Source organism: Pyrgilauda ruficollis, unplaced genomic scaffold (genome assembly GCF_017590135.1).
Source record: "Pyrgilauda ruficollis isolate IOZ18807 unplaced genomic scaffold, ASM1759013v1 scaffold43, whole genome shotgun sequence".
NCBI lineage: Eukaryota > Metazoa > Chordata > Aves > Passeriformes > Passeridae > Pyrgilauda > Pyrgilauda ruficollis.
In genome coordinates, this window is record NW_024525823.1 from 5,154,223 (window position 1) to 5,167,061 (window position 12,839).

Sequence of the window (12,839 nt, forward strand, 5' to 3'; positions counted from 1 at the left end):
TATAATTATTTTCCAAGTAGTAAGGCAAGGATAAAAAACTTAGACATTAATGTTGAAAGTAAGCAATGACTAGTTTTGATGTTGGTTTAGAATGTGAGGGACAGACCAAGAGAGGATCTCTTGGCAGTTTAATGGCTTGGAAACATCAGAATATTGAAAGTAGTAACCATTTGCTGGTGAGTTGCTCTTCTGAGGTGAACAAAGTTCACTTCAAGCTTTCATATATTTTACTTAATAGAATTTGCATTTTCTTACTTGTGTGAAATGTGTCTCTTCTTTTATTGATTTCTTTTCTTAAGTTCTGTTCTGTAAATCTACATACACCCCAATGCAGCTGCTACTGCATCATTACTACTTCTGAAATATACTGTTCTCCAATGAAGTCAGCTGTGTGCTTAATATTTTCTGTTAATGTAATATCTTATAAAAGTTGTGATAAATCAAGTTAAGTAATCAACTAGTATTTTTTCATCATTAAAAAACAAATTGAGAAGAGTCTTTTAAAAGTAGTATAGAAATTATTAAGCTTCTGGAAAGAGTAATATGCATGTAATTTCAGTCAGTTCCTGGAAGTGTCACATGCAGCTGTATATGCTAAAGAGTTTGGAAGAACCAAAGGGCAAAACTGATAGGGTAGGCAGATGAGACTGCACTGGTAATGGGATATAGAAACTTCATGTCATTACTACAGATCTGGAAATTATTAAAGGTAATAGTTAAAGAAAAGGTTATTTGATGCCCACAAAGGCAAATGGAAATGTATTGAGTAAACTGGAATTTGTACTGATCATTAGAGAAGAGCATCACTCTTCCTACTCAAAGGATGTCACATGGAATAGGGAAGTGCAGAAATTTTCTCCTAAATTGGTTTGTATCTTTAATCCATCAGCAAGGATTTCCAAGGGGGCCTAAGAAAAAGTTTTACAATAATAATACCATCTAACAAAGTGTTTGCTTATGCAGCACATGTTGGATGCGGCCACACAGCTGCATGACCCCTTGCTCAGATCATAGTTGCATCTCATGAAGTGTCTTGTCCTTAAGATAAGCATGCCTTAACAAGAAAACAGCAGGAAATTAGTGGGGCTCAAAAAAAGGAAGTACTCGGATGTGAAACAAAAAGTCATATCTTCTTTACATTTTTGACCATTTCTTCTTTCTCAAATTAATTTATTCTTTCTTATTTTACACATCTGAGAAATCTCTCTGTAAGCATAAATGTTTTCAAAGGCAAAATTAAAAGAAACCCACTAAGAACTAAACAAAACAGGCAATTAGTACTGAAGCTTTAAAAAGTCCACCTCTCTGTCGATGTGTTTGCCCATAATTATTCAAATTCAGCAGTAATTTCCTCATGTGAAAAACCATTATTGATATAGACAGACTGCAATGTGGCATTTCTTCTCTTTTCAACAGAGTTTTTCTGAGTATTTTACTGACTTCATCATATTTAGAAGTCAGGGAAGAAACTAAAAGGTTGTGGTAGAAAGTCTCCCCCTGTGGAAGACAAAGGGTGCCTATACAGTCCCCATATATATAGAACATGTATCAGAGGATGCTCATAATGGTAAAACAAAAAATTAAAAAGGAAGGGTTTAAATGCTGGACCTAACTTTCTTCAGCAAGGAGTACTTCTTCCTTCCTTTATCATTTACCTGTTATCTGTGTATCTCACTATGTATATTCTCTTTAAGAGGGTTATATTCTGTTCTGTATTATTCAAGAGTTGGCCAATGACCACAAGCCGTAGTGGACCACCAATATCTGAAGGGAGGATGTCAAAGGATGGAGCCAGGCTTTTCTTCGTGGTGCCAAGCAATTAGAGGCAATAGGCAGCACAGGAATTTCCCCCTGAATGTGAGGAAGAACATTTTTGCTGTATGGGTGACAGAGCACTGGAATACATTGCCCAAAGATATTGTGGATCGTCCCTCACTGGAGGTATAAAGAAGAATCTGGACACAACCTGATCCCGTGTGCTTCAGGATGACCCACATGAGCCAGGAGATTAGACCAGATGACCCACTGTGTTCCATTACAACCTCATTCATTCTGTTATTCTGTGAAGAACAAAGCAGGGGGTACATTAGAGCTGAGACATCTTACAGAGATATTTTCATAAACCCAGTGAACTGTGGGAAAGAGGGACTTTCTGGGAATTATTGTCTTTCATTAGGGCACCAAATTGTGTTATAAGAGACCATCAGCTGTTTCAAATTCCTGACAGGAATGAAAATTGCTGTTTTTGTCAAAGACTTGTTTTACAGGCAGACTCCAAGAAAGAATTGTCCCTAAAACTCAGTGCCTTGTAATACCCAGAATGTAAAACAATAATAGAGCTGAACTGGGTTTTCTGATATCCTCTAAAATCTAATGTACAATGAGGAAACATGCCTAGACACCTTTGTTTCTGTGAGTGTCATGAAAAACTGGTGAGATAAAACCTTCCTGTTGGTGATCCTTCTCTGCTCTTCTCTGAATGAACTGCAGCCAAATGCTGATAGCACTTCCTCCTGAACACGGAATCCCAAAAACAAAAGATGCACTTTTCTCTGTCTTTCCAAACCAGTCTCTAACTTAGGACTGAGAATTTTCTGTGCAAGCAACTCAGCCAGTTGAATGCAAGAGATAAAAACTCTGGGGTATCTGTCCCATATACAAGAAAATCCAAGGAATAAGTAACTCATCCAGGATCTCTTAAAAGCTTGTTTATTTTAAAGGATTATTTTTCCTCATTTTCTATGCCCACCTAGAACAATAACATTCAAAAGAAAGAGATATTTTTATTGGCAAAGCTGCACAAGAAATGAAATAAAGTGGTATCCTGGTGTACATTCTATGGGATTATTAACATAATTCACTCACAGATGTTAGACGTAGGTTTAAGGCTTTCTCAAAATTTCAGTTTTCTCTTTTGACTTTCTCCTTTTTCTGAGAACTAAGTGAGTAAGCAGATTTAGAACTTTCTAGAATTTCATAAAATTGTAAACATGCCACAGAGAACAGGGTGACACTAGGAACAAACTCATGGACTCTATCTTCTGGGAATGAGTGAACAGCAAGATCCTCATTATCATTAACAAATCTGAGTTTGTGCCCACAGAAATCAATGAATACATTGCTGAGCCAGTGAAGTGTAAAAACAATGAAGCATCTGTTTCTGTGGAAAAACGAAAGAAAATAACATCCAAAGAACTTTATTCGGGATCTACCCAAAATGTTTATTTGAAAATTAAATGCTTTTGATTTCCATTGAATTTTGATAAAACGAAAAACGTATTTTAGTACGAAATAAATCAAATAAGTAATTTTTACATGTTTTGTTTTACATGTTCGTTTAAACTTCTAAGCAGAAATATCTTTTTCATCTCACTTTTCTTTCAGAAACTACGTGTCTTTCCTATTTCATTACTTCATACATTTCTATCTAGTAAGACTACATCTACAGGGTGCCTGAATCACATATCTACACAAAAACTATAGTTACAAGTGGGCAACAGCTGCTGACTGAGTCACCCAGGTGTATGTGCCTACATTTAGGAAGGTCTAACTTAGTTATTTATTCAGTTCATTGAAAGAGAAACTTGTTTACTATACTCCACCAGGTGCCCATCTACCAACAGGAATAAGACCAGGTTATCCAAAACTATCTTCCAGAAATTCTTGTGAATTTCCTAGATACCATGAGACATTTCAAAGAGCACTAGACAACTCTGTGTGGCACTTGAATTAACATGTAAATGTCTTCTTCACAGTGAGTTGTGTTCTACATGACTCCACTGACTGATGTACCGAGGTCTCCACTGACAGTATCAGGAGCCTTGAAAACTAGCACACGTGTACACCTACACTTAGACACATAAAGGTAGATGCCTATCTGAAATCCACTTTTACTGCCAGTTTGAAACTCCAGTCTAAGACAAGAAAATAGCCATTGATTTTGCTGAAAATTCTGCAGTTTTACATTTTTCTTTATAAAATAAATGATGAAAAATTTGTTTGTTTGTTTTTTTTTTCTGCATAAAACAGTATTTTCAACCTGAGTTTGTGAGTCATTTAAAAATCCTTATTCAAATAAAATTATTCTTGTTAAATATATAAACATTTTTAATTCTTTCTACTCTATCCTTGGCTGGATAGATAGAATTTCTGCCAAAAAAAAGCATTTTAAATGGAAGCAGAAAAAATACTAATATAAGAACAACATATCATAAATGGCCAATGAATGAATTAAAAATGGAAATTAAGGTAGAGGAAGTTCTATATGATAAGATGAAATTCAGCAAATTCCGAGAGAATTTACTGTAGAAGTTTCCTCCCAATTTTTAAAAACAGACTTTGATTAGATGATGTCTACAGTTGTATGTAACCTTGGAAAAAAGCCTAGAAGATTTCTAGTAGAAGGGAGACAGAGCAGACAGTGGAGCAGCATACACAGTGATTCCTTTTCCCCTTCCTAGGAGAAGGCTGGAGAGGTTCAACCTCTCCATGGCAGGTGCCAGGACCGGTCCCCCACCATGAAGGAGCCTGGGGACCACTTTCTGGAGTGGTGTAGGGGAGTCCCCTGCGGGCTTATTAATCAGCTGTGGGGTTTGCATGGAGGAGTGTACGGCTGGAGTACTCTCATCGTCCCTCTGGAAAGCGAAGTGAGCAGGGAATGTGCATGCTGGTTTCCAGGGGGAAAGTGGGGTTTTGTGTATCCATGTGTACCTGTGTATGAGCAACGTAGCCTGTGGAGGGGTGAGTGGGTTTGAAACAGCCCCTTTTTTTAAAATATAAATAGAGGGGGGAGTTCAGAAACTTGTAGTTATAAATTAGCATTCTGTAAGTTTCTACTGCTGTGTTAAATCTGTTGTATGGCTGATATTAATCCTGAATGCACAGGTCACTGATTGCCAGTTAATTATGTGTCATTGATAAATCCATAAACCACTTCAATCCCAATTTGGTTTAAACTATGTGAAGTGAGCATTTTTTCCCTATGGCATAAGTCTGTAATAGCAAGAACTTGACTTGTTGAACTACAAGGTTCTTTCCAGAAAAAAAAGACCAGAATTTTTTTTTTTTAATTTGCTTTTTCCAACAATGAATAATATAAAAATCATTTGGCACTACTAGTAAATTACTTTCCTAGCGTAATCTGTAAGTCAGGGTCCAGAGTAACCTTTCCACACTTTGAGGACATTGAATTTTTTTGAAAGCAACTATTTGGACAATCCAGAAAAGATGTAAATTTTCCTTAGAACCAGAGTCCTAAGTATATTCAAGGAAAGAAATGCAAGACCATCTGCTATTTCAGCTTCCAAACTGCAAACTAGAGAAAGAAGATTATTCATGAAAAAGGACAGAAAGTGTCACTTCATTTCCAAATGTAACTGGAATATATAGGTAGAATATAGATAGATCCTAGACCATAGGTTTTTTAGTATCATACTATAGAATTTCTTTCTACTATTATAGCTTTATATATTTAAGGTGTAAAAAATCTATGCAATGGGGGGCTATTCACTTACTGTGGTTATTGCAAATTTTCTGCAGTATTATATCTAGCAACACTGTGTTGCTAGATATAAAACACTGTGTTTTACAATGTGTTAATTAAAGAGGTTTTTAACTATCAGATCTTTCCTACTGATAAGTCAAAAGGAACAAATTCAACTGTGATTATTTTATTTTATACAAGTACGTGGTCTTGCTGATGTAGAATCACTGTTCTGATATACTAAAAGGCATTTTTATAGAGTACTGGTATTTGTGACCTTAAACCTCAGGAATTTGTTGATTCCAGAAGATCTCCATCATAGATAGGAACCTGGAAAGTCACTACAATCAAGCTTGTGTTCATATGTCCGTGTTAGAAATAAATGACATTTTAGAGATTTTCAAGCCTTTGATGCTCACTTTTCAAGACAGGGTTATATAAAATCTGGTAAAACAAGTTTTTATTTTATCCTCTGTAATTGAGGTTAAAAAAATTTGTTTCTTCCTATAGGCTGCAGTCTCTCCAAATATTTTCTTGAGGAAAACAAGCATGAAGTCATTGACACGTTTGGAAGCAGGACCCTCATAGCTCTTGCTCTAAAAGTTACATGGTTTCGATTTTTTTTATTGAAAGGTTATTTCATCTCAGATCCTGAATAGCAGATGTTCAATAAGTGTCTGCTCTGTACAAGATTTTCCTTTAGCTTCCACCTGCTGCTTGTAACACATTTGGAAGCATGTTACATTTAGTTTGATGTAGAGCATAGAACTCTGCCTGGGTCAAGAATCTGAAGAGAAAAAATCGGTTTGTGCCAGAAAAAAATTACATTGCAAACTGTTCCTTTAAAACATTTTAATCTTAAAGCAAAGTTGAAAAGTTGAAAAACATATGGGTACAACTCCTGTATTAGTTTCTTCCTTCTTTTAAGTGTGAATGATTTGTGATGCTTTCTCCGTGTTTGTCAGTCTAATTTGAAATGCTTTTTACTGACTTTTCTAGTGACATCTGGTTAATTTGCAGCACTGCCTTGCTTGTGTCTATGGTTCTGAAAAAATCAGAATAATGGTAAAAAAAAACTCTCTTCTTAAAATGATCATTCTTTAACATAATGTGTTGTATAAAAGAAAAAAAATTAAAATACTCAAATCTACATGATTATGGTATATGCTTACTAGACAAACCGAGCCAGCTTCATGGTAAATATGATCTTTTTTTCCCCCTTTACTGTTTTGGGGTTGGGTTGAGTTGGGTTGGTGGCTTTTTGGAGTTTTTGGATTGTTTGGTTTTGGTTTGGGGGTTTTTTTACTTTTTTGTTGTTATTTGTTGGCTGGGGTTTTTCCATTTTTTTTTTTTTTTTTTTTTGGCTTTTTCTTTCCTGGGGAACCAGATTAACCACATGGTTATTCCACTATATCAGAGTCAGTCTGCTTTCTTCCCACTGAAATTTCAAGTTAGCTGCAGTGATGTGAGCTTCCCACCATTCTGAGTCTGGCCGACTTAGATCACAAGTTACGACCTGTGCTGGGTCAAAGATAATAAGTATTTTTTTTTACTACTGATTCTGTCTTTTGTTTTTGCATTGTATAAACAGGTCAGTTCTTAAATTCTTAAATATACATGACCAGATATCTTCAATGAAGAGCCTCAAATTGTGCAACAGTTTTACCTATATCTTTAAATTCACCATTAATTAAGTTTTAAATTAATTTAAATTTTAATTGTTTTTTTATTTTTTAAGTTTTTTAATTTAATTTTTAAGTTTTTAATTTTTTTATTAAATTTGCAGCTATAGAAACAGCTGAGAATCATATCATATCATCAGCTGTTCCAATATCTTTATACCTCAGACATCAGAACCCATCAGAATCTTAGCTATGGTCCAGTAGTTTGTAAGGATGTGGCTTCAAATTTTCAAGTGATATGAAGATTTCAATGAGGATAACATTTTTATCAAGACTATATTTAAATTCTTCAATGAAGTGGCAAAAATATTCCACTATTTCATCTCCTTATTAGGAAATTCCTTCCAATAGGCAATATCTCACATTTCCTTTCTCTTCAAATCCCAATGGTTTTTTCTATTTACAAATGTACCTAGTCTCCATATTTCCTTTAGAAGACTCAGGTTTAGATACTATGGACAGAGAGTAATGGGGTTTTTGGAAAAAAAAAAAAAGCAAAATCTCCCTCCAAAAACATCTTTGTACCATTCAAAGCCTTTACTTCATCCTATAACAGAAATCAGGCGTCATACTTTAGCATACTTTAACATACTTTATATTCTAGGGTCTGCAACTGCCTCATGGTCTAGAAATGTCGGGATATTTTCGTATGTATAGACACCCAGTATAGTTAACTGTCAGATTTTTTTCTTGCAGATTTTCTCTCCTCTTCTATGTTCTGAGAGATTTCCACTCCTCCTTCCTTTCATACATGCATTTTGTCCTTCTTGTTCACAGTTTTACTCTTAGAGTACCAAGGACATTCATCTGCACTGTTCTGACCAATAGCCAGAGGGAGTGAGGCATCAGCAACATTTGATACTTCTCTCTCTTCTCATGCTGACCCAAAACTCTGAGAGATTTCGTGCTCCAGCTCAAGAGCTGTGAGGATCTGTAGTGAAATGTGGTGCTATTCATGCCTAGGTGTTTTCTTTATTTATATCCTTTTGTATACTTTTTGAGTGCGCTTTGCATTCACGACAGACTCCAAAAACACTAAATGAGGTAATCTTTCACTGTTGCTATTTATTAGCCTAGTTTCCAAAGAAGCTATAGCTTATTCAGCTCAGTCTCTGAGTCTGTGAATGTATATGAGAAAGAAAAAGTGTTTCTCTAATAACTTCTGAACACCTTGTCTGATTTCAGCCAGACATGACAGAGCAGGTGAAATATAAAGACAATTTAAAGTGTATAAGGTCTTAGTGAAAAATAAGTAGCTGAGGTTGGAAAGACCTTATGACTCTCAGTAGTTGTCACAAAATGATTTCTACAGAGAAAGACTAAAATTAGATGCCAGAAGTTCTGTGACAAAAGCCTGTGGTGTTCTGATCACAGGCATAGCTTCTGCTGAAGCACACAGTTAACCAAGAGATATAAATCCATAATAAATCAGACTCCATCAGATCAATGCTTACAGAACTAGTTGCTGGCACTGCAAAAGCAGTCAAAATGACAGCCATGGGTCAGATCCCCATTTTCCTAATCAGTGTATAAATATAAAGCAGAAAGTCCTTTCTCAAGTTGGTTTTCTACATACATAGCTCCTCATTAAGACTGACCCTTTAAACCACTTAGCCTTTTTCACCCACAGCAAGGGCAGCTGCTTCAGTGAATCTGCACAAAATTGTTAAATTAAACTAGTTTCTTACTAAACCATAAACAGCTCTAATCTTATAAAACTTTGATATAGTTGAGGTCACAGGTCAAACTTTGTCTTCCTTTCTGGCTGTGCAAAAAGTTTTAGTAGGTTTCATGGTTTCAAAACTTAAAGCCAAGGGGTTCATTTCATCATCAAGTCTGACCTCCTTCATAATAGGGACTTTGTTTCACTGTACTATCGTTTTAGTGAATTGATAACCTGTGCTGGGTCAAAGAAAACTTACACAGTCTTGTGTTGTGCTATGCTTTGCTAAGAGGCAAATGCCACAAGCTGCTCACTCACTTCCCCTCTGAAGAGGGACAAATACGAATAGAAAACTCATGGCCTGAGTTAAAAAGGGGAGATTTCTCACTGTCAGAGGCAACTCAGGCTCTACTTGGGGAAAATTAATTTAAACTATTACTACCAAATTTTCTATAGCAATCCTGTTCTAATTCATCCTTTCCCCACATCATTAAGAAATAAAAAAAAAAAACTAAAAAAAAAAAAAAAATCCTTCTTGAGAGCTTATGACCAGTTGCATGTCTGGAGAAGAAATCTTTGTCAAAATGGTTACTTTCAGAATACATTCCTCCATTGTGCAAGACACTTTCTTTGAAAACAAGGGGCAAAGAAAATATAAATATGTTTTTGTCCTTTTCTTTGTCCTTTTCTTCATTTTGAAATGAAGGCAGTATGATATAGTGACAAAAGGGTTTTTTATTGTCCTATTTACTTACTTATGACTTCTCTCACAATAAAATAAGCTACTGAGGTTTTTCCAGGACAAGCTGAAAAATCTGTTTTAAAGCAGAACCCTTTATTTTGTAAAAATGTTCAGTCCTAACTGAATAAGATTTAGTCTCAGTTGTGAAACACAGCAAAATCACAAAGCCTGGAGATATTTCTCACAAAGATCCCTCTGTTTAGGAAGTACTAACAAGGTTGCTCCATTTACAGCACCTGACTACACCTTTGAGACTGTCATTAAGTTGGATAGGGTAGGAGAGCAGTTTCATGATGTTAAGCACCAGCAGCTCTTACTGTCATAGGTGCAGTTGATTCACATTTTCAATAATTCAGTGCCTCTTACTCACACCCCTCCAAATACTGCGAAGAAAGGAAAAGCAGGACAAGAAAATAATTTTTTTTTTTAAGATTCTCTCAGGCCACCTGCATTTACTGATACCTACCCTACTGCAGTACTCACCGTTGCCTTTTTGTGGCTTCTATATAGCACCACATTTACCCTGGCAATATTTCTATGAGAAAGGAAAATGTTGCTTCTTCTTACATTCAAATGGAGAGCTGATAGTGAGAGAAAGTAAGTGACTTGAACCCTTATCTCCAGAGTTCTTGTTATGTTCTTGGACACAATCATCTGTTACATTTTTCACCTGCAAGCGAGTGGAAAATAACAACTCCCTCAACTCTGATTCTTAACCAGAATTATTCACCCTTCACAGAAATGCACAGCAGGCTCAACCAACCAAACCCCTACTGACATAGAGAGAAAGTCGCTGTTTTTCCTTTCTTATCAGTCTCTCTGCACTCAAAAACAGAAACAGCATGAAGCCCATACTTCTAAAGCAGGTGAGAACAGAGTAAGAGTAACAGAAATGTTAATTATTGCCTACGTATTTAGGGCAACTAACAGGTATTATGCATTATGTTGTTTCCGTATATCAAAGGCCAAATCGGTACCATATTTTAAGATAACTGTTAATATAAATCATATTTATATTTGTACTTGTGGTGCTATATAAGGAAAAAATTCTTCAAGTTTTATGCCAAGGAAAGGTTGATAGATGAACAGATGGATAAAATAGTCTTTTGTGTCTCATTTCAGCTGTATCCCATTATCAGAATGGTACTGCATAATGGAATAAACAGATTAATATATTTTTGTTGTTGTCTTATAAATGGTAAATGTATTATAAATGTCCAACTGTGCAACAAAACTGATTTTTTTTTTATCAAATATTTCAAAGGCATTGTTCTTAATTCCTAAATCCCCAGGGACAGGTAGACTTTGCATTACTGGAGACTGTAACCACGTACCACACACACTGGGTGGTGAATGATATGTGGACATCACATATACATAAAAATAATTTTATCACCCTGAGCTGGTTTATGTATGCCTGACAGGCAATTATTCAGTTATGTTCAGGCTTTTTGATAAGAGGCTGGCACTGAATGACTTAATTAACATAATTATTTATATGAATTTTAAAAATATCACTGCAATCAAGAAGGTACACAGTCTGTACATTTGGTATTCATGCAGTCTTGGAAAGTGTTGATTAAACAACATGAATTTATTTCTGAATTTATAAAGGAAGGAGGTTAAACTTCAAGTTACCCCAAAAAGATGTCACTTTGATCCAAGTGTCGAGCTGTTCTTTGACAATAATGAACATTTTTCATAAACAAAATTTCGGCACAAATGTGTAGAGGAAGAACAAACAAGTGGTTACAGCACTAGATTAGGTCATGCATGCTTCAACTCCTGTCCACGGTGTTTGTTGTGGTGTGTTTTCATTTTCTTTATTGGGTATATTTTACTGTTTGATTTGTGGGGTTTTTAATCCCTCTGTGTTTTTCTCCCCCTGCCTTTGGAGTGGCACAGGTTCCCCATTTTGTATCTTATGTTGCTAAATTTAGACTCACTCCCTTATTGTTATTCAGCTTGGTTAACTGTCAGTTCTTGTTTGTTGCCTGGCCACTCCCTCCTAAATTGTCAATCCCTCTTGTCCCTACCCTTTTTCCCCAAGACCTTCCCTGCTCTTCCCCTCCTCAGATGTCAATCCTTCCCTAAACCTGCCCTTCCCTCCAGAACGTTCTGTGTCAGTTTTGTATCCTTTGAAACCCCCATTGGTTTATCTAAGCCTTTCCCCTCCCTTAAGATCATCTATTGGTTTACAGACTGTATTTCCCCGCCTTGTGTTCCACCCTCAGTCTTCCCGATTGGTCAGAAATTGTATCTTCCCCCAAGACCGCCCCTGTTTATAAGGTAGTGCCTGCCGTTGGTTCAGGGTTTTGGGACTTTGGAGCCGGGGAGCTGTAGTGCTGAATAAAGCTACCCCTGTTCTGACCCCAGGACCCGTGCTGCTGCCTCTTTGTTCATCTGCGCCGAACCTCCTCTAGCAGCTGGAATTGTGCAGGGTCTGCCAGGGGGATCTGTTGCACCCCTGTTGTCGCCGCTGCCGGGCTGGGGGCACGTAGCCCCCGCACCGCGACAGGTGTTCTGAAACAACCTCAGGCAAATCACTTATGGCTAGATGCACAAATCACCTCAGTTTCCCATGTGTCCTGGGTAGCCACCCAGCTGCCAGAAAAGCAGAGCCTTAAAACTCCAGTTCTTCCAGTAAGCACCACTCCAAGGCAAGACAGAAGGCATTCCAAGGGAAAGGAGGATAAGCAAGAAAATGCCTCTGATTGTTGTCCCTCCCTTTCTTTATTCTAGGTGCTTTCACCTGCTTGCTTTCATCTTTAAATATTCAGTCTGGCAACCATATGAAGTATTCAGCGATTGCTGAGGTAACAGGATGAGAGACAAGCAAAGCTGAAAGCATATGACATGCGGGGAAAGGGAGGATGACACTGAAATAAATACCATTTTCTCTAAATATGTGTATAGTGTCCTTAGAGATCATCTAGGACATCCTACTTGGACTTCAGATGCTTTTGTAATATGAAAAGTCTCCTGTCTAATGTGCAAGATCTTTCATGCGCTCAAGCAGTTGCTGCACATGCCGGTGTAGGGTCCAGAGCCCAGAGAGCAACCTGACCAATGTGTCACTAAGGATGCACAGGCAGCAGACCAGGCTGTTCCAAGCAAGTCGAGATAGGGACTCAAGGTGAAAAAGTGCCTTAGATTACTTCACAGAGTTTTAAAGCACCAACTCTGTACACACACCATAGAGGAGAATGGTGGCAAAGTGATGGAACAACTCATTGTACTGAAGTGAACTGAATTTTTTCAGAAAAGAAG